Below are 25,412 nucleotides of genomic sequence, written 5' to 3' on the forward strand. Positions count from 1 at the left end.
GATGCGCTTCCCTTTGTGGGTAACCTGACCTTTCTCTCTGGCTGCTCTTAACACTTTTTCCTTCATTTCAACCTTGGTGAATCTGACAATTATGTGTTTTGGGGTTGCTCTTCTTGAGGAGTATCTTTGTGGTGTTCTCTGTATTTCCTGAATTTGAATGATGGCCTGCCTTGCTAGGTTGGGGAAGTTCTCCTGGATAATATCCTGCAGAGTGTTTTCCAACTTGGTTCCATTCTCCCTGTCACTTTCAGGTACACCAATCAAATGTAGATTTGGGCTTTTCACATAGTCCCATATTTCTTGGAGGCTTTGTTAATTTCTTTTTACTCTTTTTTCTCTAAACTTCTCCTCTCACTTTATTTCATTAATTTTATCTTCAATCACTGATACCCTTTCTTCTCCTTGATCGAATCAGCTATTGAAGCTTGTGCATGCATCACGTAGTTCTTGTGCCATGGTTTTCAGCTCCATTACATCATTGAAGGTCTTCTCTACAGTGTTTATTCTAGTTAGCCATTTGCGTAATCTTTTTTCAAGGTTTTTAGCTTCTTTGTGATGGGTTCGAACATCCTCCTTTAGCTTGGAGAAGTTTGTTATTACTGATCTTCTGAAGTCTACCTTTGTCAGCTTGTCAAAGTCATTCTCCATCCAGCTTTGTTCCATTGCTGGTGAGGAGCTGTGAGACTTTGGAGGAGAAGAGGCTTTCTGGTTTTTAGAATTTTCCCTTCTAATAGTCAGGTCCCTCAGCTGCAGGTCTGTTGATGTTTGCTGGAGGCCCAATTGAGACCCTGTTTTCCTGGGTATCACCAGCAGAGGCTGCAGAATGGCAAATATTGCAGAATGGCAAATATTGCAAAACAGCAAATATTACTGCCTGATCCTTCCTCTGGAAGCTTCATCCCAGAGGGGCGCCCACCTGTATGAGGTGTCAGTCAGCCCCTACTGGGAGATGTCTCCCAGTTAGGTAACACAGGGGTCAGGGACCCACTTGAGGAAGCAGTCTGTCCGTTCTGAGAGCTCAAACACTGTGCTGGGAGTACCACTGCTCTCTTCAGCACTGTCAGACAGGGATGTTTAAGTCTGCAGAAGTTTCTGCTGACTTTTGTTCAGCTATGCTCTGCCCCCAGAGGTGGAGACTACAGAGACAGCAGGCCTAGCTGAGCTGTGGTGGGGGGCTCCACCCAGTTTGAGCTTCCCTGGCTGCTTTGTTTACCTACTCAAACCTCAGCAATGGCGGACACCCCTCCCCCTGCCAGGCTGCTGCCTGGCAGGTCCATCTCAGACTGCTGAGCTAGCAGTGAGCAAGGCTCCGTGGGTGTGGCACCTGCCAAGCCAGGCATGGGATATAATATCCTGGTGTGCATTTGCTAAGACCATTGGAAAAGCCCAGTATTTGGGCAGGAGTATCCCATTTTTCCAGGTACCATCTTTCACAGCTTCTCTTGGTTAGGGAAGGGAAATCCCACGACCCCTTGTGCTTCTGGGGTGAGGCGATGCCCCACCCTGCTTCGGTTCACACTCTGTGGGCTGCACCCACTGCCAACCAGTCCCAATGAGATGAACCTGTTACCTCAGTTGGAAATGCAGAAATCACGTGTCTTCTGTGCTGATAACCCTGGGAGCTGCAGACCGGAGCTGTTCCTATTCAGCCATCTTGGAATGGAATCTGCCATCTTAAGTCTTAAGCTTTGAATAATCCTCCATTGATAAAGTGGGGACAGCTTCACCCAGAGACTTATGAGATCAAGGGTCTTTGTAGTCCTCATTCCATTACCATTTACTACGGTCATATCCAGGAGGCAGGAATCAAGTCTAGAACCAAGCATATGAGTCTGTGCTCCTGATAGAGTTGATGAGGTGGAATCTCAGCCAGTGGAAATGTCTCAACAGGGACACTTATGTTCCATCGACAAAGCCGTGTGAACTTCCCTCTCACCTATCTATGATCATGGTAGGTGACTTGCCCAGACATGGGATGGTTGGGAGTTGGAAGGAAGTGAAGGGGAGAAGGATGGGATGTGGTGAAAGCCTGGGTAGCAGTAGTTCTGCAGAGACAAGGTAAAGCCAGGACTGATTGTCATGGTAGACTCTGGGAATCCAAGACAAAGCAATCTGAGTAAGGGTTTAGTGAATTCAGTGGGCAGTGAGGAATAAGCTGGAACCATTGTCAGGAGCCAGAAAGGAAGCAGAAGCCAGTGGCCACAACAAACATGGGTCAAAGACAAGTCTGCAGCAACCATGGCAGTCCCTGATCCAGGACAGCCATGTTGGGGAAAGATAGGCCTCAGGAAAGAAAGCTTGTGTTCTTCCCTGAGGCTCAGCCAGATGGAGGTCCCAAATTTTGAGGGTAGGGGCCTGTGGAATGAAACAAAGAGCACACATGCAGTCTCAAAGCTTTCTGGGGCTCCCTGAAGGTTGTCATGGCTACTGGGCTATAAAGAAGGAAATGTAGATGGGTTCCCAGGAAGGGCATCAATTGCAGAAAGTTGCTTGTGCCTTCTCCCTCTCTGACTGCACAAGGCAAAGAGAAAACTCTCCATGGGCATTTATTTCATCAGAGAAATAATTTAAAACCACTTTATAAGGTGACAGAAGAGCAAATGCATAGCACAGTGGCATGTCTGCAATTTCAGAGCTTTCTTTTTTTAAAAAAGATTGCTATGGTGTTCTCCTCATATAGTAATCATGGGTACTGGTGAATGTGGTAATGAAAAAAGCTCATCAGAGGAGAGCAGTGAAGAAAGACGTTTCTTTCGAAAAGGTGTTTCTTTAGGCTTGTTACCTGTATTCAGGCTTGAGAGATGTGGGTAACTATGTTCTCCCATGGTTCCAAGTTCTTTTACAGATCATATTCTTTCTATATCTCACTCTCCAGAGGTTAGAACCCAGGAATTCAGAGTACCAAGACTAGGGTTGATCTGTTTGTTTGCCCACTAAATATTGGTTGAGCACATAAAAGGTGGGTGCCAGGTATTCAGATGTGAATATAATATGACTCTGAATTTAAGGAGCATACAATCCAGTTGAGGAGAGAGACATTGCGTACATAATAATACAGTTATGCAGCTCCCTTACAAAGGTCTGAGCTAAATGCCCTAACACCATAAAAAGAGAAGTGCCTACCTCCACCTAGGATGGAATGGAGAAGGCTTCAATGAGAAAGTGACCTTTGAGCTGAATCTTGAAGGGTGTTAGGCAGACAAAAAGGGAGTAGTATTCCAGGCAGAAAGAAGGAAATTTGTAAAGACAGAGGTGTGGAAAAGGTAGATCATTTTCTGAGAGTTTGGTATGACTGGAATCCAGGGGAGTTTAGAGGTGAGAAGGAATGTGGCTGAAAAGATAGGCTGGGACCAGCTCATTACAGCTCTATGTTCCATGTTGAGGCATTTAGATTTTATTCTAATGGTCATGCTACAAACTAACTTGTGTCCCCTAGCCTGCAGTGTGATAGTATTTGGAGATAGGCCTTTGGGTGGTAATTAGGATTACATGAATTCATGAGTTTGGGGCTCCCATGGTAGAATTAGTGCCATTATGAGAAAAGGAAGAGAAGAGGAGAGAGAGCTTTCACTATGCCATGTGTGGACACAGGGATAGAGTGATGTCTGCAAGGCAGGAAGAGGGTCCTCACCATAACCCAACCATGCTGGCAACCTGAAAGTCTGGAGAATTCTAGCCTTGAGAACTGTGAGAAAATAAATTTCTATTGTTAAAGCCATCCAGTCTATGGCATTTTCTTATGGCAGCCTGGGCAACAGGTCAGCTGGCTTAAAATATATTTTTGGGGTGTGTGCATGTGTAATTTTTACTTTTTAAAAGCCTTTTCAAAACGTGCAGAACCCTAATATATAGATTTCACTTAGAACACATATCTTTCTGTTATCTAAATTACTGATGAAGGCAAACAATCTAATAGAGAGAGTAGGAGAGTCCATTCTTTATTTGGTAATATTGGCTGGGTATAGTGGCTCACACCTGTAATCCAGCACATTGGGAGGCCAAGGCAGGAGGATTATTTGAGCTCAGGAATTTGAGACCAGCCTGGGCAACATAGCAAAACATCATCTTTACAAACATAAAACAATTAGCTCGGCATGGTGGTATTACAGGAAAGGGGTCTTGATCCAGATCCCCCCAAGAGAGGGTTCTTGGATTTTGCATAAGAAAGAATTCAGGGTCAGTCCACAGAGCAAAGTGAAAGCAAGTTTATTAAAAATGTAGAGGAATAAAAGAATGGCTACTCCATAGACAGAGAAGCCCTGAGGGCTGCTGGTTACCCATTGTTATGGTTATTTCTTGATGATATGCTAAACAAGGAGTGGATTATTCATGCCTCCCCTTTTTAGACCATGTAGGGTAACTTCCTGATGTTGCCATGGCATTTGTAAACTGTCACGGTGCTGGTGGGAGTGTAGCAGTCAGGGTGACCAGAGGTGACTCCTGTGGCCATTTTGGTTTTGGTGGGTTTTAACTGGCTTCTTTACTGCAACCTGTTTCATCAGCAAGGTCTTTATGACCTGTATTTTTTGCTGAACTTCTATCTCATTCTGTGACTTAGAATATCTTAACCATCTGGGAATGCAGCCCAGTAGGTCTCAGTCTCATTTTACCCAGCTCCTATTTAAGATGGAATTGCTCTGGTTCACACACCTCTGACATTTCCTCCCTCCCTTTTATAAGAGAACCCTTAATCCTAAGGGTTGCAGAAGGGTGAAGATCCATCTTCTGTACCTTCTTCAGGCTGTATTGGGGCAATGATATTCTTGTCTAACTATTAGGGTCTCTTGTATTTGGTGAGGAGAGGAGCACAGTCAGAAAGCATCAGTATGGTGAGGGCCATTTATAATTCCTTGACAAAAGGTGCTATCTGGAAGATATTAATAAGTATTCAATTTAAGAAAACATTTGGTAAGCTTATCCTTATTCCTACACAAGGAGTACAACAGCAATGTATCCATCACAGTAAAGCAAAATAAGTAAAATTATTCCAAGTAAACTGAATTAGAAGGCCTTCCATGAACTGGGCAACTGTTGGAACCAAGCTGATATGGGATTGCTAGATGATTCCAGTACATACCCAGAATTAGAATACTGATTTAGATTTTTACATTACCCTTTTTTCTTCTGAATAGCAGTCAGAGATCACTGGTTCGTTCACAGGAATAAGCTGTGTTAGCCTAAATAGCAGAAACAAAATTAAAAACAACTGATGAGACTAGAATTTAATAACAAGTGTACCATAGTTTTTGAAACATAATTTTTCTCTCTCCAGTTTCCCATTTTTACTAAAGACAAATCATGGTAAAACTGATTTGCTTTATTATACTTGGGCTGATTATTTGTATAAAGTGCAGAAAGAATAATTATTTGCCATATGACTTTTTAATTGGCTTTGATAGAACTCTGTTCCATAAGGAATCCCAGATAATACTTTTTTAGAGCCAAGCCCTACCATAGGTTTGAACCCTCAAATACCTACGAGTCGAGTAAATTCCTCTCCTCTTGGGGTCCCAAGATAACTTGGGGCTCCTGGACATGTTTGAAAGTGACATTCTTTACTTACCGTAGGTCAGAAACCCTGTACAGGAACTGTGGAAACAAGGTATGAGGCCAGTTCCCCAAAAGGCTTTTATTGGCTTTACAAGTCAAGTTTGATTCCTTAAAGGAAGGCATGCCATTCCAGTCAAAGCCTTGTTAAAATAACCAGTTTCTCCAATTGTGTCGTGTTGCAAAAGAAAACAGTTTCTAACTTTTGCTTAGGTGTTGGGTAGACTTGGCTTTAAGTTTGACCTCCTTCGACATCTGTAGTCATCCTCACATTTACCAATAAAAAGGGAGCTGTTTGATCCTGTGAAGAGACTTGCTGGCTCCCATACAAAATTCATCACACTGATTACAGATAGGGATCCTCCCTCTAGCTGTGTCCTCAGATTGTGTGGCCAGAGAGATGGAATCAGATGGACAAGAAAGACTTGCTGGGAGCTGCATGGTTAGGCTGGGGGGCGGTCGTGGGGGTGAAGGGGAAGAATTTCCTACTCCTCCCTGAGTTGATCAATGTGCCTGCTATTGGTCTGTTTTCTTTCACATTCATTTCCCATCCTTTCCCTGCTCTGCTCTGTATTACGGGGACTTATTTTTTGGATAGGTTTGTCCAGTTGAATTCCAGATAGATTTGGCCAGTGAGAGGCACTGGCAGAAGACTGTAGGGGAGGAGGGAGGGAGGGAGAGGTCAGTATTTCTTCCTTTCTTGCCCTGTGCTGGGTGAGGCTCATCTCCCATGAGACAGCTTCCTTTCATGATGCCCAGCTTCCACATGGCAGTCCTTGCCCTGGCCCTACCACCTCCTTCTGGGCTCTGATGACTCGTCTTCCTGTGCAATGGTTCCTGCCCCAGGATGGTAGTGGATTCTTGCTCTGCCCTCATGATTACTTCTTTGCTTTCTAGGATCTTCTATTAACTGTTTAATCAAATCCCCAAATTCAATTTCCTCTGTTTTTTTTTTAAGATCCTCCGTGGTTTCCATTTCTTACAAGGACCTTGACTGATATGATATATAGTTTGAATATTGGGTTCTAGGAATCCCCAGATTTTTTTTTTTCAACAATTCAGCAAATATTTATTACGCTTCAAATGTCTCCCAAACACCAAGAACAAGGCTGAGTGAGGAAGAAGAGACTAAAGGAATGGACATGAAAACAGGCAAGACAACTCCCTGCCATATAGGAACATGCAAGCTGAACATTGAAGCCAGGACATGCACAAGGGAGCTACATGGCCAGTGGTGAAGAGCACAGACATGGGAACCAGTGTGTGGGTTTCAGCCCTAACTCAACTTTTTTCTTTCTTTCTATTGAGGCAATCTCTCACTCTGTTACCCAGGCTGGAGTGCAGTGGTGCAGTCATGGCTCACTGCAGCGTCAACTTCCTGGGCTCAGGTGATCCTCCAACCTGAGCCTCCTCAGTAGCTGGGACTATAGGGGCACGCAAACACACCTGGATAATTTTTTTGGATTTTTTTTTTAAGCCTGTCAGATCAGTTGGTTCTTTTTTTTATTTATTATACTTTAGATTCTGGGATACATGTGCAGAACGTGCAAGTTTTTTACATAGGTATACATATGCCATGGTGGTTTGCTGCACCCATCAACTTGCCATCTACATTAAGTATTTCTCCTAATGTTATCCCTCCCCTAGCTCCCCACCCCCTGACAGGCCCTGGTGTGTGATGTTCCCCTCCCTGTGTCCATGTGTTCTCGTTGTTCACCTCCCACCTATGAGTGAGAACATGTGGTGTTTGGTTTTCTGTTCTTGTGTTAGTTTGCTGAGAATGATGGTTTCCAGCTTCATCCACGTCCCTCCAAAGGACATGGACTCATTTGTTTTTATGGCTGCATAGTATTTCATTGTGTATATGTGCCACATTTTCTTTATCCAGTCTATCACTGATGGACATTTGGGTTGGTTCCAAGTCTTTGCTATTGTGAATAGTGCTGCAATAAACATATGTGTGCATGTGTCTTTATAGTATAATGATTTATAATCCTTTAGGAACCCCCAGATCTTAGGCGATCAGCTTAAAAAGTCCTGCATTTTCTGGCCCTTCTCTAGCTCTCTGAAGTTGTCACTTACAACTTCCCATCGTGCTCTCTTCTTGTCTGGCACATTAATCTTCTTTTTGTTTTATGACAAGCCAAATGCATTCCCTGCTCAGGGTATTTGCATTGTTGTCCTCTCTGCTTAGAAAGCTTTGCCCAGATCTGCATAAGGAGTGTCATTTCTAAATCATCTGGTTGTCTAGTTTCACAGATGCAATGCATCTACTCTAATGTTCTGTTCCATTGGATTGGATAATAAAGAGTTTTCCAAATTAGCTTCTTTGCACATCCTGTTTCCAAAAAGCAAACATGCCAACACTTTCTTTTTGAGAATATACTACAAGTATTTCAGAGTTCTTTATAGTTTTGTGACCCTTTGATAGCACAGGACTTTAAAGTTTACACACCAAAAATAGCTGTCAAACTTCATGCAGGCATTAACAAATCTCAGCAGTTAAAAAATCTCTATTTTGTTTTTAGTTTATAATATTTTCTGGGTTTATTGTAAAATGATGTTTGTTTTGGTCAGATGCCTTAATTGGAGAACAGTGAAAACATTTGGCAGAGCTTGTTTTATAAGTAGAGAAAGCTATGATTAGAGGAGGCCAGAAAGGGCCCCCTGATACAGCATGTTTTGCCTGAAGGTCTACGATTAGATTTCCATGTGTCTGAAATAAATCATACTTTTAAAATGCAACTGCTATTTGGAAAAGTCATATCAGCCTTTCTCCTAATGTTGTAAAATAGTTCAATTAACTTTCTTTTTGTCTTCTGAATAGATTAGATTTTGAGGAACTAAGAGTTTTGGAGGGAGTGTTAAATGCAAGTAGGGTTGATTTTTCTGGAACAGGTAATTTTCCAAAGAAGGCTGAACCAGGGTATGGTGTGTGTGTGTGTGTGTGTGTGTGTGTGTGCGCACATGCATGTGCATGTGTTTGTTTGCCTGCAGTTTGGGTAAGCAAGTGGCAAAATGGCAGTGGGAAGAAATCAAGGCTTTTTACTTACTGTTGTGCCCAGGTTGGTCTCTAGAGGATGGGATCCTCTCCAGATGACTAAATATTCTGGTCTATGGATGATATGTTTTATTTTACTGCCTCTTGCCCCTCTCTCCCAAACAAAAATTCTACTTTGTAAATCCGTAACTTTGATAAAGAGAACAACTTCCTGGATTGATTGAAGTTAGGTTTCTCACCTTGTTTACACATTCCGATGAACATTTATGCCCATTAATATAGCAATTTCCTTTAGGGATTGACTGTAAGTGAGTCATTAATAATAAATATTCAAATCTCTTTCCTGAATTTACAGGGGTTGGGAAAGTGGTTAAGGACTAACCTATGGAAAAAAACCCCAACTCTCTTACATTTGGTATGCATAAATAAATTTATATATGCTGTCTTCAATCTGAGAAAATCAAGATGCTATGATACCAGCAAACCCCAGACTAGATGGCTATTTCAATATCCAGCATGTTTACTTTGGACATGGAACAGCTGTTCATAAAGCAATTTACATTCAACAGGTGCACCATGGCTCTAACTAATTGATGTGAAAGATACAGTGGAACTAATCTGAAGAGAATGCCATTCTGCTACTCTCTCCTAAACCACCCAAAATTTCTAAAGAAAATGCCAGTTTACAAATTATTTTTTAGACTGTTACATGTTTAATGACTGTTTGCTTGATTGTCTGGAACTAGGACATGATTTGCATCTAGATAAAAGTCAAGACTGCATTTTAATTTTTCTTACCACCCATGTAATAGCTGAATGGAGAACGGAGAATAAGCTAGTGCCTTTTTTGTACGTATCTTCCTTCTTGGATTAATGCATTTCATATAAGAAGTTGATTTTTGATATGTTCAGGCTCATGAAACTCAGAGTAATTGAAGAGGGATAATATTTTAGTCGAATGGCTGACATATATTTTGGAATTTGCAACAACTGTTCTTGTCTTCTTTTTTAGAAATTATTGTGCAGTCAAATACTGCTGGTCAAAGCCAAAAAATCTCTTATTCCAGGTTAAATTTTCCTCTGTGCCCAGGTTCTACTAATTAGTAAATCAGGAAATGTTCATTGATTCTCTTCTATGTCCTGAAGGTATGCTAGAACTCTAGGGTTTGTTGGTCTTTCAATTGTGAAGCATTGAAATCTTACAGTGAAGGAGGTTGGTTGATTTAGAAGGTATTCAAATAGTGAGATTACATTTGTGAAGCCGTCAAAGTAGGGTTTGATTAGACCTTAGGCTTTGTGGGTTCAGGTACTTGATTTGTCAGTGATTGTGTCTTTTGGGGATTGCCTCATGCAAACAAAACTAACAAGAGATTGTGTATATCCTCAACTGAACAAGTTGTTTGTGGCCAACACTTCCCGACCTTCTTAATTTTTTTAAAGTTTGACTACAGTGTCTGGAAATCCACAGGTTTTCCCAGCCTCCTTTATAGGTAGAGATAGTCATATAACCCAGTTGTAGTCAATAAGATGAAATGAAGGCCTGCTGAGGGCTTCTGGAAAAAACAACTTTCCTAATAAAAGGGAAAAATGAGGCTTAGAGCTGTAGCAGCCATCTTGTAAGTATGGGGTAACAAGCACAAGGACAACAAGCCAATATGCCAAGGATGGTGGAATAAAAGATGGATTGAGCTTGGATCCTTGTTGATGTTTTTGAACCACTGTACTGGCCTGGACTGCATTTTTCCAGATTTCATGTTATGGTAATTAAATGTCTGTTGCTTAAACCTTACTGGTTGAGTTGTTTCTTGCAGCCAAAAAGCATTCCTGACTGATTTGATGTCCAACACTGAACTCCTTCTTTCCTTATGTTTCCTAAATTAATAGTGTTCACTCAGTTTCCCAAGTCAGAATCTTGAGTATCTTTTTCAATTCCTTCCTCTCATTCACCCTGCCCCCTTAAATACAGGGACATTTCTTGCTCATCCTTTTATTTCCAATCCCAAGTACAATCCCTGGTACTCAGAAGACACTCAAACAATGTTTGTTGAACTAAATTAAATTAGAGTGACCAGATATTTAATGTCATAGATTAGCACATGGGTACCAAGAAAAGTGAAGAGGATAACATATTTTATTTAGGCCTTGGTAAATTCTAAATAAATTCCCTGTCTCTTTGTCAGAGAATGTCTTTCTACTGACTAAAAATCTTTTCTTCCCTAGATTCTGTTTCTTTCACATAGACATTGTCAGATGAGCGTTGTTATATTTTTCTTTTTAGACCCTTGTTTTAAGTTTTTCTATGTTGAAATTCCTCTTTCATGATATTTCTGCCCCTTAAGTCAATATTATTGATTACACTACAATCAGTATTACTCTTCCTACTTTTATCCTGGCATTCTGCATCTTTATAATGGCTTCTAGTAATGTCTGTTCCTCTTCTCTTAAATTGGTTGATTGTATTAGTCTTATTCTCAGAATCTTAAGTAGCTTCTCTCTTTCCGTGTACATGGCCAGGATACAATGACAAGTCAAGGAGTTCACTGTTTTGTGGTGAAATAAAGAGAACACCAGATTTTAAGTGAAAAAAAAAAACCAAAAACCAAAAAACAAAAACAAAAACAAAAACCCAGAGTTTGTGTAGCAACTCTCTTGCCTCCTATAAGTATGATTTTATCCATTTCAATTATTCCAGTCAGTTCTTTTTCTTTACACATACAATGGGAAGTAGAGTTATACCTATCCTGTCTACCTCACAAAACTGTTGTAATAATCAAGAGCCCTGCTTGATTGGACTTTTGTTATTTGTCTATTATGGGGTGCAGTGAATACTACTTGAACAATGTACATTGAGCAGGATTATTATGGAATGAAAGAAGATGAATTCCCAAAGGAAGAAATGTTGGACAAACAATAAATACATGTCCAAAAGAGTTAGCTTCTAGAATCCAGGCATGCCGTACTATCTCTCATGCTGGAGGAAAGTTGCCAGTTTACTTTTATTTATGTGATACAAAAGTTAGTGGAAGAAGGGAGGGGAGGTTAAATTATTTTCAGAGATATAAAAACCCTTGGTAAAGCTTTAAATCCCGTTTAGCTTTTGCATCCAATCACAGAGCTAATCAGTGTAAGACGGTGACCTAGAGCCTAGGTCCCTTGGCTGCTGTGCTGAGAGATCCAGCCATATCACAATCAGTTGTAATGTATTTCCAATTAATTCATTGTTAATAAGAGTTTAGGAACCAAGATTTTTGAATGATTTACTTTTTTGTTTTAACAAAATGAGAGCAAATTCAAGGTTATCCCTACATTCATGGTAATGTCCTGTACTTATATTTCATTATTTCTGGAAGGAAAGAAAAGGTGTTGAGGATTACACTGAACCTTGGATAGGTCCACAGGAGTATTTTGTATATATGACCATCAGCTCTGTCTCAACAAGAAAAGTCTAAATACTACAATGTCAGCCCATATAATGTTCAAGAGAGCCTCTGAGAGCCTTTCCTTATGTAATATTTTTTCCTCTAAAGGAAAAATAGTGACTTCTTTTCCCTGGACACAATGTTGGATTGAGAAAGACTGGTATGCCTCTGAGCACCACTCAAGAGACATCAGCTACTTTTTTTTTCTTTTTTTCTTTTATTATTATTATTATACTTTAAGTTTTAGGGTACATGTGCACAACGTGCAGGTTTGTTACATATGTATACATGTGCCATGTTGGTGTGCTGCACCCATTAACTTGTCATTTAGCATTAGGTATATCTCCTAATGCTATCCCTCCCCCCTCCCCCCACCCCACAAAAGGCCCCGGTGTGTGATGTTCCCCTTCCTGTGTCCATGTGTTCTCATTGTTCAATTCCCACCTATGAGTGAGAACATGCAGTGTTTGGTTTTTTGTCCTTGCGATAGTTTGCTGAGAATGATGGTTTCCAACGTCATCCATGTCCCTACAAAGGACATGAACTCATCCTTTTTTATGGCTGCATAGTATTCCATGGTGTATATGTGCCACATTTTCTTAATCCAGTCTATCATTGTTGGACATTTGGGTTGGTTCCAAGTCTTTGCTATTGTGAATAGTGCCGCTATAAACATACGTGTGCATGTGTCTTTATAGCAGCATGATTTATAATCCTTTGGATATATAGCCAGTAATGGGATGGCTGGGTCAAATGGTATTTCTAGTTCTAGATCCCCGAGGAATCGCCACACTGACTTCCACAATGGTTGAACTAGTTTACAGTCCCACCAACAGTGTAAAAGTGTTCGTATTTCTCCACATCCTCTCCAGCACCTGTTGTTTCCTGACTTTTTAATGATTGCCATTCTAACTGGTGTGAGATGGTATCTCATTGTGGTTTTGATTTGCATTTCTCTGATGGCCAGTGATGATGAGCATTTTTTCATGTGTTTTTTGGCTGCATAAATGTCTTCTTTTGAGAAGTGTCAACATCAGCTACTTTTTTGTCTCCTTTTTTCCATCTGGAGTCTCAGATCTCGCTGAATACTTCTGTTACAAACTTCACTCATACCTTTATTTATTTCATAAATATTTAGAGAGCATATATGTGTCAGACACTAAAAGGTGTAGATTACCAAATAAAGGGATGTTTTACTAATGTTTTATACTTCCATATTTTAGGTTCCAAAAGTGAGTAAAAATAATTTTTATTAAAAAAATTAGAACAGTAGACTATGGTGTGCTATTTTCATGATTAGCCTTCTTTGGCAAGCTATGCTGTCAGACACATTAAAGCACTTAGTGGAAGAGAATACATTTAAGTGGGTAGTCAATAAATATTGATGATGATGATGATAGCATTCGCAGTGAAAAGTATGAAGTAACCATGGCACTTTGCAATTTGTGGTAAACAATGGCAATTAGACAGCAACTTCTGCTGTTGTTGTCTTCCAGGCAAGTGCCTGAAAACATTAATTAACTGGAGAGATTGCTGCAAAGTTTCTTGGTAACAGGCAGCCTTTAATCAGCCAAGCAGTGGAAATCGGTATGAGCTGGATGTTTAGAATAAAGCATTAATTGTATGAATTACAGTGTTTCATCATAATTATAAGTCATCAAAGAGGAATCCCTTGGGAGAGAAATATCTGTGGAGGCTATTATGGAGAGGTCAACGTGGTACTGAGGACTGGCCAGGGTCAGTGTGGACTCTAGTGTTTGCTTTAGTCACCATTAAAAAGTATCTGTGCTGAATCATGATGGCATTGGATCTCAGTGGTCCCATGGCTTTTTTTGTTGTTGTTGTTGTCAGTCAGGTACTCTGAGGGCATGGGTAATTGATAACAGGACTTTGAGTCAAGCACAAAGGAAGAATAGCTGCTCTAATAATGTTGCCCAGGAACTTGAATCTGTTGGCAAACCTGGGGCTCGTTGTGTTCCCATCTCACATAATTATTTGTTGAAAGGATAGATGAATTCTTTCTTTCCAGATTACTAGGGTAATGGGATCCTTGGCCAACCTAATAGGCTCAGATTTTGTACATAAATCTATAAAATCTTATATAATGTGTCCTGACAGAATTTTTACTAAGCCCATTTTCTTTATTTCTAAATTAGTTTGCACAGGGAGATACTTTAAATCATATGTCAAGCAGAACAAGATCACTTGATATGAAACTGTCCTTCCAAGTCTTGGGCAAGAACCCATCCAGATTTGCATTTTTGGAGTATTTATTTCAGATTAGGACTCGAATAACAATGTGAAACATTATCAATATTGTTGTTGTTACTTGCCACATCTGCCTTTTGAGGGAGGTGCAGCCAGGGCAGGAAATGATAAGCTTCATTGGGGGTAGGGCTGGATTTGGGCTGAAGTCTGTGTTGGCATAGAATCAACTCACTGGGATGAGAGATGATGTAAGTGGGTCCAGGATTCTACCAGCGGAGAAGGGAAGAATGACCAGACACAAATTATATCACAGTAATTTTTTCCCCTAGAAAAAAACTATGTCATGCTTTACAATAGCTTAGGTGCCCAGACCCAACTCAAATGGCTCCAACAGCTGCCTGGAGAAGGCAGTTAATCTTCACAACCTTTCAAAGGGGCAGCTTTTTACTCCTTTTCACAGATGATAATAGACAAGGCACTTTACAAAAGCTTTGCATGAATGATGATCTCATTGAATCCTCAAAACAAACCTGTTAGGTAGATTGTATTACTATCTCCATTTCACACATGAGAAAACTGAGGCTTAGAGATGCATGTAAATTGCCTAAAGATTCACAGTCACCCCAAGCAGTCCTCTCTGAGAACCCATGTTATCATGCTGACCCTTTGTTGACCAGATGAAGGAATGAGGCTCAGAGAGGTTCAGCAAATTACTCAATGTCACAGTAAGTAGCAGAGTTAGGATCAAACTTAGGTCAACTATTTCTAAGTCTAATGTCATGGTGTTACAACTTTTCTCATCCCTATAAACTTGAAGAATAAAATTTATCAACGGAGTATCACGGTGGTGTATTTATCATTTGAAACAGCTCCCTAAGTGAGTCTGATAGACATAATTTCCATTTATATTCTCTAGAAAGTAGAAACTTAGGCAAATCTTATGTGCTAATGCTTTCTTGGGAGGTGCAATTCCAGGATAACAAGAGTAAGGAAAGAAGGGGCATGGGGCATGGAGGGAGGCTAAGTAGATATAAGGTGACCACACCTTCATGAGAAAACAACCAGGTGCTCAGTCATGTAGTATCCCTCCAGTCAAGCCATAGAAAACCCACAGCACCTCAGAGAAAGGAAGTAAGAAGAATTTCTCTGATGGCTTTTTCCTGTTTTCTGTCTCTTAACATTTGCCCCATAGGGCACTGGCTCCCTTGCAGTTCTGGTTTTATATCTGGACTCTGTGGGCAGCTTCTGGAGAAGCTAGAGCTTCTGTGGACCTGGATGGGTTGAGGTGGGCACCTGAGCTGCTGTTGCTCCTGCCAGAATCTGGCCTTCACCCAGGGCAAGGCTAAGACAGCTACCAAGGGTAGAAGATGAAGTGGCTGCGGGCCTGCCTAGGAGGCCGACAAGGCTAAAATGATCTGTAAGATGCATAAGCTCTGTCTCTGTCCTCTGACACCTGGCTCTCATGTGGCAGTACTGGGTCTTCAGTTTTGTAAGACCAAGATGCCCCTATTTTTTTCTCTGACATGGGAGGTACAAATCACTTGGTCAAGGAATCCACATAAGTTGCAATCTCCTAAAGACACTTAAAGAGGGTTAATGAACTAAGCCACAATTCCTACTGCTGTAGCTGATCCCAATAATATAACTGATATTCTCATTTTAGATTTCTTGTCTCCCCAGGAAAGCACATTTGCTGGTCTTGGTTGCTAGCCTGGTAGGAATTCCAGTTTCATCATCACTAAGTGGTTCGAGTCCTTAGTGGCTTTGTCTGTGGTCTATAATAGTTATTAGAAAACAATATAAGTATTAAAGGATACCCTGTGATTCCTCTGGGTTTGAGACATAACCCTTTCTATTCTATGATGGAGTAGACATCCCAACTCCTCATGGTAATCAGTATTGATTACCTCAGCAAGAAGTAACTTTTCTTTGCCTGGTTGTTCATGGGCATGATTCCAAAGTGGCCAGGTGGTAATGGTTATTGTTTTCAATTCAGTGGAATCCTTATTTTGTCACTTGGTTGAAGTGTTCTTCACCTCTTCCCATCCCCCATTCCAAATAAGAACTAGGGACTCTGTCTTGGCAGAGCTTAACTTTTCAGGACGAGAAAGATAAATTCTGCTAGGAAGCGTAAGGGTGAGAGGAGCTACATCCACTTTCACCCACTGATTCCTAGATTCATGTAGTTTAGCTATTGGAGACACAGTACCATACATAGGCCTTTGATTTAGGGCATATGCAGTTGACCCTTGAACAACATGGGTTTGAGCTGCTTGGGTCCCCTTATATGTGGATTTTCTTCCACCTCTGCCACCCCTGAGATAGCAAGACCAACCTCTTCTCTTCCTCCTCATCTTCAGCCTACTCAATGAGAAGATGATGAAGATGGAGACCTTTATAATGATCCACTCGCACTTAATGAATATAGTAAACATATTTTCTCTTCTTTATGATTTTGTTAGTAACATTTTCATCTCCCTAGCTTATTTTATTGTACCAATAGAGTATATAATACATATAACATAAAAACATGTGTTAATTGACTGCTTATGTTATTGGTAAGGTTTCTGGTCAAGAGTAGGTTATTAATAGTCAAGTTTTTGGAAAGTCAAAAGTTATTCACAAATTTTCAACTGTGTAGGGGTCAGTGCCATTAACCCCTACATTGTTCAAGGATCAACTATATTATATCCCAGAGAACAGTGCCCCAACCCTATAAAATGTTATTCCCATGCAGTCTCTTCAACTGAGTCTTCAGTAAGCTCCTCCACTGTTCTGTCAGGCTGGCCGTTTCTGGTAATGGGGTAGATAGTAGGACCAGGAAATCCTATGGTCATGGGCCCACTGTTGTACCTCCTTAAGATGAGAGGTTTGAGAAGACATAATGCAGAGTGCCATGTTGAGATTAGGCATCCTATAAACTCCCAGTTGCTGGAGCTGGCAGAGGCAATGAAGGCAGGGAAGGTGATATGAAGTAGGTATAGATTCTGATAAATATGAGCTTCTGTGCCCTTAAGGTGGAGATGTCCAGTGATGAATGGTGTCATATCAAGGGCTGTGTGTTGTTCTCTTCATTGAGGGATTGAGCACTCAGCAGTGGCAGTTGCTGGCTTAGACTTGGTGGAAGGGAATCTATGTTGTTGATCCTGTGTAGACCTGCCATCTCTGCTGCCATAGCTGCTTGGTTCAAGGGTCTCTTGAGGCATCCTTCAGAGGTTGGCTGACTTCCATAAAATGTGTGATTCCATTCATCTGATGTTTGAGTTCCTCTTCTGCAATAGATAATTTCTAGTAAGCATTCATGTGAGACACAAACATCCACATTTTGTGCCCACTCCCATAAATCCATCCATAGACCTCACCACAATTTGTAGTAACCGATCTTTCAGACTTATTGCCTTCAGTGCTCTGAAAATTCAGCCAAGGCATTTGTTGATGTCTAAGTGCCTGTTTTATCCGTATCTCAGGCTAACTCTCTAATCAAGTTTACAGCTTGGAAATCTCCTCACTGGGAGAATCTCTCCTCATCAGTGTTTTCTGGGGCTTCTCTGAGTAGGGCTATATTGTGGTGGTGGTACATTTCTAGCTAGCACCAACGTAACTGTGAACTGGGCCTAAGTCTTTTCTTCTTCTGAAGTTTGTTTATAGAAAATTCTTCACGAAGCCATAGGTATGGATGGAAGAAAATGCACCAGTCCAATAGCAGTAGGAGCCTGGGTATCCTATGCATTTGAGTATCTCACATCTTCTGGATCTGCCTAAACCTAGTCTCCAAGTACCACGGATATTGTGACTTACTGATTCCCCCAGCTCATCAAGCCTACCTCCGGTTGTTTTGTCATGTGGTGTTCCAGGTGGGTGCCCAGTCTCCAGCTAGTAGCATGTCAAGAGCTGTTTTTCAAACTGAGAGTAGTTCTCTGACAGAGGTCATAGTCTTGGTCCAGAGCCATAGGGATCTGCACTGCAGTGTCTAGGGATGCAACCCTGCTACCCCTCATCCCTTTTTGGATTATCCTAACTGTGTTTATAACTGGCTTGCTCTTCTGAACATAATGTCATCATTGCGTATGACATCACTATAAATTATTGGAAAGGTCCAGGGCCCTTTATTTGTGACCATTTAGAGAGTACTGGCATTTTATTTTAGAGCCATTTTGTCAAGCCCATCAAATAAATTAACATATACATTTCATTTGGAGGAAACAACATGTTTGCATCTCAATACAGACAGAAAAGGGGAATGAGGACTGAGAAAGAGAGAAAGAGGAAGACCATTTTGCAGTTTATCAAGATGTAATAACACCCCTTATAATGCTCTTAATCTGAGAAGGCTGGGGTGAGAAAATGCATTAGAGGAAAAGTATTAGCTTAGCAGACACAGATAATGTACAGGCAGATCTTTACTATAGGCTGAAGTCAGTGGTCACGCATGTTAAGATCCTGTTTGGGCAGGGAACTGTGAGTGGTGCACTTGCTTTGTTCAGCGCATTCTGCCTCATTGTGAGTGTGCATGGCGTTTCTTTATGAGAGGCTGTGTGATCCCCAATGCTGCCACCCCCTTCCCATCCAGTTCTGGAGCATCTCCCTCCCAGATATACTCTCTTCACCTTGATATACCTTGCTTCCCGCAGAGCCGTCTTCTTTCCATGACCCCAACCCTAATCCCCAATGCCCACTCCTTCTTTTTGGCCCTTGGTATCAGTCATTGAACTGCATTTGGTTTTCCCCGGGATGAATCTGGAATAAGAAAAGATGAATTGAAATGCTGCTCATTGGTCCAGCCTCAGGAGCAAGTATCTACACTACAATTATATCTTTTATGTCAACATACTTCCTGGGTGTTTTCATGGAGAGGCAGCATAGTATAATGGCTAAATTAATGAGTACTGAAACCAGATTGCCTGGTTCCAAATCCCAGTTCTATTGCTTAGCTGTGTGACCTGGTGCAAGTTTTTAACCTCTGTTTCTCAGTTTTCTTATCTATAAAATGAGGAAAATATTTGATATATGTTTATATATGTTATTCTATAACATCTATATTATATTGTGGGATTTTGTGAAGATTAATAACTTAATGTCTATAGACTACTTAGAAGAGTGCCTGACATACCCTAAGTGCCTTATAGGTTTACTATTCTTTCTTCTTCTTATTATGCTAAAAGTCAAGATGTTTTCTCTTTTTCCAGTTGCATTTCAAAAAAGATGCTGTTTTGCTATCTCACATGGTTTGAAGCCAGGCTTCAGAAAGCAAGGGGACATAAACCATGCCCAAAATTGGAGGTGGAGGGGAGAAAACAAATCTAATTAATAGAAAAAGCACTGGCAAGCTCATACGTAAAGTGATAGGAGAGACTAGAACACTTTGTTAGGCCTGGAATGTGAAGACATCTTAATTTTCCTAAGAGCACTAATGAAGCTGCATAGCCAAGGGTGGACATATAAATGATTTATTCTGGTAAGCTTGATCATGACTGCATTAATCATTTGAATACTTAATGATTTACACACTTGGAGAAAGGAAGGCTGGGAGGTCTTAGAACACTGTTAGATTCTTCTCCAATTTTTTATCATTATTTGTTATTTCCATTTTTAAGTGAAGGAAAAAGTTAAGTTACTCTTATTTTTGAAGATAATGTGGTTGGTATATTGCAATGTTTTTACATTATGAAGATGTTCATAACAAGTTAACAAACACCAAGAGATAAAATTTTCTTTCACTTTATGCACTTAAAACAAAACTAGAGTTTTATTTTGCAGTTTTATTTGAAGAGGAATTAAAATTCAAGAATAAGCTCAGCATGTTGCTATAGATGGAGCGAGGACTGAGGATCAATCAGCTGAATTTCATGAGTCCATGGTGCCAAAGATGGTTCATTATTACATGCATTCAGATGTCCTCCCATAGACACACATGTACTAAAAGCAAAAGAACTTATTTATTTACTTTTAAAAGGCCTCTGTTCAAATAAAGTTTTGAATTTCAAAAGGAAGGAAAAAGCAAAGCTGTTTCATAGAGTATTGACATTTAGTAAGTACTTAAATGTTTGTTTGATATTTCAATTCGGTGAAGCTATATTAACTCGTTATAGATCATGCATATAAATGATTGCAATTATTCTTTCTCGTATACATGTCCCTTTGCAAAGGGGCTCTGTAGCTCCTTTCTTCAGGAAGTGGAATCTATCTCCCCACTCTTCAAATATGAGCTGGGCTTGCAATTTCTTTGACTAATGAAATACAGTGGAAATAGTACTGCTCCAGTTTCAAGCCTAGACCATCTGAAGCCTTCCTTACTTCAGTCCCTTTTGGAATCCCCTAGCCACCATGAAAAGCCAGTTGGCTTCTGTTCAAATAAAGTTTTGAATTTCAAAAGTAAGGAAAAAGCAAAGCCATTTCATAGAGTATTGACTTTAGTAAGTACTTAAATGTTTGTTTGATATTTCAATTAGGTCAAGATATAACTTGATGTAGATCATGCATAATGTAAAACATGGCTTCATAATGTAAAAAGATGGCTTTTTGTGGGGGCTAGGGGGATCCAAAAGGGACTGAAGTAGGAAGGGAACCAGAGGCTCACTAAATACCACATGGCCCAGCTGCCCTGGTGACAGGTAACTATCTGCCAGACATGTGATTGGGATCATCCTGGCCGGGGCTACCCAGGGAAGCAGAGCTGCCTAAATCTGACTTGCAGCTGCAAAAGCAAGTCTAGCCAATGTCAGAAGAACGATCCAGTTGAGCCCAGGCCAAACTACCAACCTGCAGAATAAGTAAATGGAAGTTGGTATCTGGCTTGGAAGAAGAGCTAACATTTTCTGAGTGCTTACCATGTGGCTCTATTTGAAGTGTTTTGCAGTTATTGACTCAGTCCTGATAATGATCCTGCAATAGGGTTGCAGGTGGAGAAATTAGCCCCTGCTCATTGATAATGAGGTAAAGACCAAGGTAGACACAGCCAATTTTCTTTGCAGACTTTCTCAGCTGAGATTTCTCTAGAGTCGTGCTGGCAAACTTGTCCTGTAAACAATCAGATAGCAAGTATTTTAGGTTTTGGAGGCCATATAATCTCTATCACAACTATTCAAACTTACCTTTGCAGTGTGAAAGTAGTCATACATAATATGTAAGCAAATGAGCCCAGGGTTCCAATAAACCAGGTGGTGGGCTGGATTGAGCCTGTAGATTTGCTTTTCTCACCCCACTGTAGAAATGAAGCACTAATGACATAAGACACCCATTGAATGTAAGAAATTAACCTATCTCCTATGCATCTAGCATGGTATCTAAGTCTGTATCATACTTTAGAGAGTTGATGAAACAGTCACACAAGTCATTTTCAGCAGGCTTTAATTCTCCCGTAAAACTTCAGTTGAGAAAGGCATGGATGCCAGTTTCATCTTAAATATGGTACCTTTTGTGATGTGGGTGAGCAATGGATGATCTGTTTTTGTGTCCATTTCCAATGGGAGGAAGAGATCCAATCCCAGGAGAATAAGGAAGAGGCTTTTCTTTTTTTTTATTTTTTATTTTATTTTATTTTGTTTTTTATTTATTTATTTTTTTAATTTTATTATTATTACACTTTAAGTTTTAGGGTACATGTGCACAACGTGCAGGTTTGTTACATATGTATACATGGGCCATGTTGGTGTGCTGGAAGAGGCTTTTCTAGAGACCCAACAAATTTCTCCTGGTGCCTCAGCTGGAATGTGTCACATACTCATTTCTGAGCCAAGTCATAGCAAGAGGACTGGATTGCTCTGGCTGGCTGGGACTAATTAGTTCCCACTCGTGGAATTGCAGTTGGATCAATAGTTACTTAACTGCTAATTGACACAATTTTTAATTTTTCCTCTCACTTGAATGATAATTCAAACTAATTTTCTGTTTAAACTCTAAGTGTATTGCTCCACTGTCTTCTTGCCTCCAGTAGTGTTCTTGTGAAGTCTAATGCTAATGTAATTTTTGTTATTTTGAAGTGTAATTTTTAAAGATTTTGGATGTTAACGAAATTTTTGTGTTTATTCCTATTGTCAAATTTTATTATGATTTGACTAGGAGTGGGTCTTTTTTTACATTTATCTTCCTCAGTAATCAGTGGGTTCTCTGTACATGTGAACTCATGTCATTCTTTGGCTCAGGAAAATTTTCTACCATTATTTATTTTAAAAAATTTCCATTCTTCAATTTTGTCTTTCTTACCTTTGAACTTCTATGATATGGATATTAGGCCTCCTCTTATCTTTTCTCCTTGTCTTGAACTGCTGTTATGGGTTGAATTGCTGGACCTTAATCCAGCATGACTAGTGTTCTTGTAAAAAGAAGAAATTTGGACACAGACACACACACAAGGAGAGCACCATGTGAACATGGAAACAGAGGTCAGAGTGGTGCATTTACAAGTCAAGGAATGCCAGAGGTTTCCAGCAAACCACCAGAAGCTAGGAGAAAGGCATGGAACAAGATTCTCCCTCACAGCCCTCAGATGAAGGCAATCCTGCCAACACTTTGATCTTGGGCTTTTAGCATCCAGAACTGATACAATAAATTTCTGTTGTTTAAGCCACCCAGTTACTGCAGTGCTAGGAAGCTAATAAAACAGTGTTTACATTCTTCATTTAATTTTCTGTTTCGCTGTGATCCAGAAGAATTAGCCCTCTTAGCTCATTAATTTGTTCTACAACTGTTCTCAGCCATTTATATTTTCATTTTCAATACTTATAATTGGTTCATTTTTGTACCAGCCTGTTCTTATTTAATGAATACAACAATTTTTTCCTGTATCAGCGTTTTTTCCTTTGAGATGTATTAGATAAGATTATATTTAGCTGCAAGTAACATAAATTACCACCAACTGTAGCTTAAACATGTAATGGGTTCATTTTTGTTGTGAATTAAGAAGTCTAGGAAGGAGCATCCAGGGCTGTCATCCAGGGACCAGGTTCCTTCCATCTTTTCATGCTACCATTCTGAGCACATGCACCTCATCCTCAGGTATGCAAGATGGCTGCATACCTTAGCACTGGGTATACATTTCAGGCCAGAGAAAGGAGACAAAATAAAAAAAATTGATGTCTATATTAGTATAACTGGTGCGTATGACAAAAATCTAAAATTATAGTGATGTAAAGCTTATCTACTTCTTATGTTAATGAAATCTGGAGAGCTGACATTCTACCACATGACACCAGGAACCTATGCTTCTTTTATGTTTTTGTTCTGTCATTCAAAACCTGTAGTTCTTTCAATATAATTCAACTTGGTTGCTCAAGATCCAACCATCATTTCGTTATCTGAGCAAGCAAAAAAGTGGAAGAAGAGGAGGGTATAAATGGTCCTTTTATAGTTTCATCTTGGAAGTTGTCCACCACACATCTGATTATGCCACCACACATTTGATTATTGCCCAGAACTTAGTCATGTAGTTACACTTAGCCACTTAGGGGGCTGCAAGGGTAAATGTAGTCTATATTTTTTCTCACTTGGGTGGCCATAGGTCTGGCTAAAATCAAGGGTTTCAAAATGAATACAGAAAAGAAAAATGAATATGAGGAGACAACTAGCAGGTTTTGCTATATTTAGGAAAGGAAATGCCCAAAAATACTCAGCAGACTTCTATCTCACCAGCCAGATCTATATCCTCTCATATGCTTGAGCAGTAGTGTTCTGGTCAATCAATCAATCACTGAAGGTTCTGGTAGTAAGGAAGAAAAAGAGAATGGATATTGGGTAGGTGTCTAGCAAAGTCTGCCACACTTGTATACAAGTTCCTCAATTTGTGGAGAGATGTTCCCTTCATGATATTTATTTTTCTTTTTAATTTTTTGGGTATTTTTAATTGATATACTATAGTTGTACGTATTTTTGGGGTACATGTGATATGCTGATGCTCGTATACAACGTGAAATGACCAAATCAGGGTATTGAAATATCCATCACCTCAAACACTATCTTTTCTTTATTTTATTTTATTTTTATTATTATACTTTAAGTTCTAGGGTACATGTGCACAACGTGCAGGTTTGTTACATATGTATACATGTGCCACGTTGGTGTGCTGCACCCATTAACTCGTCATTTACATTAGGTATATCTCCTAATGCTATCCTTCTCCACTCCCCCCACCCCACGACAGGCCCTGGTGAAACACTTATCTTTTCTTTGTGTTTGGAACATTACAATCCTTCTCTTCTAGCTATTTTGAAATATAGAATACATTATTGTTAACTATAATTTTTCTGCTGTATGATTAAATACTGGAACTTATTTTTTCTATCTAATGGTATTTTCATAGCCACTAATGAACTTATTGCTGATTCTCAGTTATACAACCCCTCCTCTTTCAGTTGGTATGCTAATTTCTGAATGTCAGATTCCTTTGGTGTGTCTACGAATGTTTCATCTGCTTACCACAGACTGCCTACAGTGATTTCAGGGCAGAAGGACTGTCTGTAAGGCAACATGGCCTGGTCTTCTGAGTGTGGAGAATTCACCCTCCAATCTGGGTTCTGCCCAAGAGCCCATGCGTACTGCCCAACCTGGGGGCTAATGACTCCACTAGTCTACCACCTGCTCATCAGGGAGAAGGAGTGACCTCTTAGATGGTCATTTATTGGTGCTTGGACAAATCTTCCCAAGAGTTCATCTCTAGGGTCCCTTAGAGTCCTCTTTATTTCCTACCACAGAACTTGGGGCATCCCTGCAACAGTTACCACCTTTTGCAGAAGTTCTCTAATATACAGATTTGGGGCATTGTTTTTTATTTTAAATTCACTCTCATTTGTGTTCTATACATAGATATTTCTCTTAATTTCCAGTCCCCTGAGAGTATCTCTATTGTAGATAAAACAACAAAAAGAGATTTTCTGTCATCTCTCGGATTAGGGGCAGACCTGCCTGTGTACTCAGCCCAGTCACCCTCTTGGTTCAATCCTTCATTATAATTCTCTACTGTACATCAGACAATAAGAGGTTAAACATAACGCTGATGTCATAATGGGTGTATTCGTTTCCTTTGGCTACTGTAACAAATGACCACAAACATGGTGGCTTGAAATAGTAGAAATTTATTTTCTCACAGTTTTGATGGCCAGAGTCTGAAATCCAATCTGCAAAGTCTAGGGGAGAACCCCTCCTTTCCTCTCCCAGCTTCTGGTGGCTCCAGGAGTTCCTTGGTTGTGGCTGCATCACAACAATCTCTGTCTTCACATGGCTTTCCACTCTTTGTCTTCTCTCCT

General features: G+C 40.2%; 1 long non-coding RNA gene across 1 annotated transcript; it reads right to left on the minus strand.

Annotated features, from left to right (window-relative positions):
• Positions 1-16,590: 16,590 nt before the first annotated feature.
• Positions 16,591-25,111, minus strand: LOC134809827 (uncharacterized). Its single transcript, XR_010156385.1, has 4 exons — positions 25,072-25,111; positions 23,800-23,869; positions 21,003-21,192; positions 16,591-17,447 (listed from the first exon to the last, which is right to left on the minus strand). It is a non-coding gene; the product is annotated as an uncharacterized LOC134809827 (long non-coding RNA).
• Between the last annotated feature and the right edge of the window lie 301 nt (positions 25,112-25,412).

This window comes from Pan troglodytes, chromosome 3 (assembly GCF_028858775.2).
Source record: "Pan troglodytes isolate AG18354 chromosome 3, NHGRI_mPanTro3-v2.0_pri, whole genome shotgun sequence".
Taxonomy (NCBI): Eukaryota; Metazoa; Chordata; class Mammalia; order Primates; family Hominidae; genus Pan; species Pan troglodytes.